Here is a 5,634-nt window from a genome sequence, read left to right as displayed (position 1 = left end):
AAAATATATAAAATAAAGAAAATAGAGCAAAAGCCAGCTACGCTAGAGTGTAATTATACAATAACATATAAATTGTTTCCAAAATATATAATATAATCTGCTATAGCAGAGTCATCATCCTTAGTAAAGTTATACAGTAATCCAAAAGATAATATAATATAGACACCCTAGGTGCTGGTCAAGCTCTAAACCTTGCTACTACTCAAAGTAGCTATCAGAAGACTTCTTGCTATCCCAAGCCTCACACCTGATCTGCTCCCCCACAAAGTGAGATCATCACAGTCCAAACCACATGGAAAACATGCAAGGGTTAGCACATATAAAACCAACCATAGTACATGATAAAATATCATTAAACAGATATTTATCCATAATATATATATATCCGCACCAAGGAAATAAACCTTATAAATAGTTATTTCCATGCCAAATATAAATCAAATCTAGAATCCAATGCATACAATCCACACCATTTGTATACATATTCCACATCCAGAAACAAAGTCACACCACTGTATAATTATTCCATGATCTCACACCAACATATCCTCACAATGTTGGCCTCAACACCATCCACCAAGTGTTAACACGCACGCTGAAACATATCAGCAACACAGGAATCACACCTGACCTCTCATGGAAAATATACAGCTGGAATTACGTCGTCACGTAACCCTGGTGATCATGGCCACTTCATCCATCGGTATGACTCGACCTGGCCCCCATACCGGTAGCAAATAGAATACTTAAAGGAGTACTTCAGAATCCACCTAACATCTGAAGTGGTTTATCATATAACCTTTGGAAAAGTTCCACATTGGAATCCTCACCATGGGATTCTCAATTTCATACTTTTCCAAAGATTATATCCTGATCTCACCAAGAGATCTAATCCATACCATAACCTTACTCCTTTAAGTCCTATTTACTTTTCCAAACCACATACACAGCATATTCCATAATTAAACATATATCATAACCATGCCAAATTGTCAATATAATAATAATATAATTATCCAAAACAACCATCAACTTGAATAAATAACAATCTTCATACAAACAAAATAGCATATTAAAATTATACTATTCCTATCATGGTCATACGCACTAGATTAATTTTATAAGCACTACCCTTACTTAGCATACTAGATTAATTTTATAAATGCCACCCTTACTTAGCATACTAGATTAATTTTATAAATACCACCCTTACTTAGCATACTAGATTAATTTTATAAATACCACCCTTACTTAGCATACTAGATTAATTTTATAAATACCACCCTTACTTGTATGAACCTGAACTGAAACTCGGGCAGAACCTCCACCTCTCTCCTTAAACAAGAACCGAAACTCGGGCAGAATCTCCTCTACTGGATTCTCCTTTCTTTCTCTCCTCTTTCCTCTCTCTTTCTCCCTTTCTCTCTCTTCTTTCTCTCTCTAGGAATTCTTCTCTCTCAAGGCATACATTCCCAACACCCCAAGGCCCCTATTTATAGCAAATTTCCGCCACCTAACCAGAACGGCCCGTTCCGAAAACGGAACGCCCGTTCTGAACCCTTCAGAACAACGTAAAATTTTCGACTGGAACGGCCCCGGAACGGCCCGTTTCGAAACCCAGCAGAACGGCCCGTTCTCCTTTCGGAACGGCCCGTTCTGCAAGGAGAACGCCCTGTTCTCCAAGCAGAACGGCCCGTTCTGCAAGGGGAACGCCCCGTTCTCCAAGCAGAACGGCCCGTTCTCCTTTGGAGAACGGCCCGTTCCGGCCCTGTTCTGCACAACCACAGAACACATGTTTTTCTCTTTTGGAACGGCCCGTTCCGCTTTTGGAACAGCCCGTTCCAAAATCCGAAAATGCCCCAAAAATTTTAATAAAAATTACGAAAATGCCACCGATAATTACCAAAATGCCATCCAATAATAAGATTACAAAAATACCCCTAAACCTTTGAAAATTTACGAAAATGCCATAATAATAAAAATGGGTATTACAATTCTCTCCAACAACAAAAATTTTCGTCCTCGAAAATTCACTTACTCTAAAAGAGATATGGGTATTGATCCTTCATCCTTTCCTCCAACTCCCAAGTAGCTTCATTAGTAATCGCATCCCAAATAACTTTCACCAAATTGATAGATTTACCTCGCAACTGTTTAACTTTCTTATCTGCCACTGAAACTGGCTGTTTCTCAAAAGTTAAATTTTCCTTAACTTGTACTGCCTCTGATTCCAAGACATGACTTGGATTGTGAATATATTTCCTCAGTTGTGAAACATGGAACACATCATGCAGATTAGAAAGGAATGGAGGTAATGCAATCTGATATGCCACTGGTCCAATCCTCTTGAGAATTTGATACGGTCCAATAAACTTAGGATTCAACTTCTTAGCTTTGATAGCTCTTCCCACACCTGTGGTAGGAGTTACTTTCAAAAACACATGTTCTCCTTCTGAAAACTCCAAAGGTTTCCTCCTTTTGTCTGCATAAGACTTTTGCCGACTCTGAGCAGCTCTCATTCTTTCCTGAATTTGTTTCACCTTTTCAGTAGTCTGTAAGATGATCTCTGGCCCCACCATCACTGATTCTCCCTCTTTAAACCAACACAAAGGTGTTCGACATTTCCTCCCATACAGAGCCTCAAACGGTGCCATTCCTATACTTGCATGAAAACTGTTATTATAAGTGAACTCGACCAAAGGCAACATCTCTTCCCAATTCCCTAGATGATCCAAAATACAAGCCCTCAACAAGTCCTCCAAAGATTGGATAGTCCTCTCAGACTGCCCATCAATTTGTGGGTGATAAGCAGAACTGAGTCTCAACTTAGTTCCTAACGCCTGATGCAAACTCTGCCAAAATCGGGATGTAAAACGAGGATCCCTATCAGAGATGATACTGGAGGGCACACCATGTAATCTAACAATCTCCTTAATATACAATTGAGTTAACCTTTCTAAGGACCACTTTATATTCACCGGAAGAAAATGAGCACACTTAGTTAATCTATCCACGATCACCCAAATAGAATTACAATTCTTAGCAGACCTTGGTAATCCAACAACAAAATCCATGGTTATACTATCCCATTTCCATTCTGGCACTTCCATCATTTGTAACAAACCTCCTGGTTTTTGATGTTCCACTTTAGCTTTTTGACACACAATGCAAGATGCAACATACTCAGCTATCTCCCTTTTCATTCCATTCCACCAAAACATTTTCTTCAAATCTTGATACATTTTTGTCATACCTGGATGTACACTCAACTTACTTTTATGACCTTCCTCAAGTATCAACTTCTTCAACTCCTCAACTTGTGGAATACAAATTCTACCCTTATACCTCAAGATTCCATCCATATCTTGTTTAAATCCTTCAGCTTTCTCAGAACCCAACAACTCCTTAACCTTGTTCAAACTCGCATCCTGAACTTGTTTTTGTTTCACCATCTCTAAGAAATCACTAGTAATGGTAGTCATACCACAACTAATAAGATCTGAGGCAATCACAACATTAAGATTCATATCCCTGAATTTCTCTACTAACTCCATCTCTTTAACCATCATGTAAGACATATGAAGAGATTTTCTACTCAAAGCATCTGCCACCACATTTGCTTTACCTGGATGGTACATTAACTGAAAATCATAATCTTTCAAAAACTCAATCCACCTCCTTTGCCTCATATTTAACTCTTTCTGATCAAACAAATATTTCAAACTCTTATGATCACTGAACACATCAAACTTTGCTCCATAGAGATAATGTCTCCAAATCTTCAAAGCAAAAACCACCGCCGCCAACTCTAGATCAGGCGTAGGATAATTTCGTTCATGAGTCTTTAACTGCCTAGATGCATAGGCCACAACCTGCCTATCTTGCATAAGAACACATCCTAAACCTTGATGAGATGCATCACAATAAACCTCAAAAGATTTATTAGGATCTGGCAGAATCAATACTGGAGACGAAGTCAACTTTTCCTTTAACTCTTGAAAACTCCTCTCACACTCCTCCGTCCATATAAAAGGATGATCCTTCCTGGTCAGCTGTGTCAAAGGCATAACTATTTTAGAAAATCCTTCTATAAATCTTCTATAATAGCCAGCCAATCCCACAAAACCTCTAATTTCAGTAACTGATTTTGGACGCTCCCACCTCAAAATCGCTTCCACCTTAGTAGGATCAACTGCAATTCCTTGTGCAGAAATCACATGACCCAAGAACTTAACTTCAGATAACCAAAACTCACATTTTGACAACTTTGCAAATAATTGTTTCTCCTTCAATACCTGCAAAACTATCCTTAGATGTTCTCTATGTTCTTCCATAGATTTAGAATAAACCAGAATATCATCAATGAACACCACCACAAACTTATCCAGAAAGGGTCTGAAAATCCTGTTCATATAATCCATGAAAATAGTTGGAGCATTCGTCACTCCAAAAGGCATGACAACATACTCATAATGGCCATATCGAGTCCTGAAAGCAGTCTTTGGTATGTCCTCTTCCTTTACCCGAATCTGGTGATACCCAGATCTCAAATCAATCTTGGAGAAAACAGAAGCTCCCCTCAATTGGTCCATCAAATCATCTATCCTTGGCAAAGGATACTTATTCTTGATTGTCAATTTATTTAACTGCCTGTAATCCACACATAACCTCACACCACCATCCTTCTTCTTTACCAATAACACTGGTGCTCCCCACGGAGAGACACTTGGTCTGATCATCTGCTTCTCCAAAAGCTCCTCAACCTGCTTTTTCAATTCAAACAACTCCGCTGGTGCCATTCTATAAGGAGAAATGGACACTGGTCCCGCCCCTGGTATAAGATCAATACTAAACTCTAACTCTCGCTTTGGTGGTAATCCCGGAATATCATCTGGAAAAACTTCTGGAAACTCTCTAACAACCTCAATACTATTCAACAACTTTTCATTCTCTATACTAATAAAAGATAAGATCATAAACCCAAGAGCTCCATTCTTCAACAACCCATCCACCTGTCTATTAGAAATAAATCTCTCCTGTTCATCAGTAGGAAAGATTAATTTCTTCTCTGAACAATCTATCAAAATCCTATTGGTAGAAAGCCAATCCATCCCTAAAATTACATCCAAATCGGATAGAGGTAAACAAAACAAATTCACTTTATAACAACGCCCTTCCACCTCCACTGGACATCTCAAACAAACCTCAGAAGTCAAAATAGACCCTGAAGCTGGGGTAGAAACAACTAGATCCACACACAAGGAACTCACAACTAAATTTAACCTTGCCACGCATTCAAAAGAAATAAAAGAATGTGAAGCACCAGAATCAAATAAAATAGAAATATCATTACCATCAGCTTTGCCCTTTCCTTTTACCAGCTCAGATGTCGTTTCAGCTTCAGCACCTGTTAAAGCAAAGACACGACCTGCTGCAGTAGGCCGATCCACTTTCTGGTTCTCTCTAGCTGGAATATTTTTGACATTGCAATCTTTAGCCATGTGACCCACCTTGCCACATTTAAAACACGTATAGTTCTTTGTAGGACAATCCCTTATCATATGTGGGCCTCCACATCTATAACATCTAACAGCTCCTGTAGTAGTCCCCATTGGTTTCTTATTAGCATTTCCA

The sequence above is a fragment of the Cajanus cajan genome, chromosome 10 (assembly GCF_000230855.2).
Source record: "Cajanus cajan strain Asha chromosome 10, NIPB_CcT2T_4, whole genome shotgun sequence".
Lineage (NCBI taxonomy): Eukaryota > Viridiplantae > Streptophyta > Magnoliopsida > Fabales > Fabaceae > Cajanus > Cajanus cajan.
The sequence above is the reverse complement of the archived record's forward strand: the minus strand, read 5'-3'. Positions refer to the sequence as shown.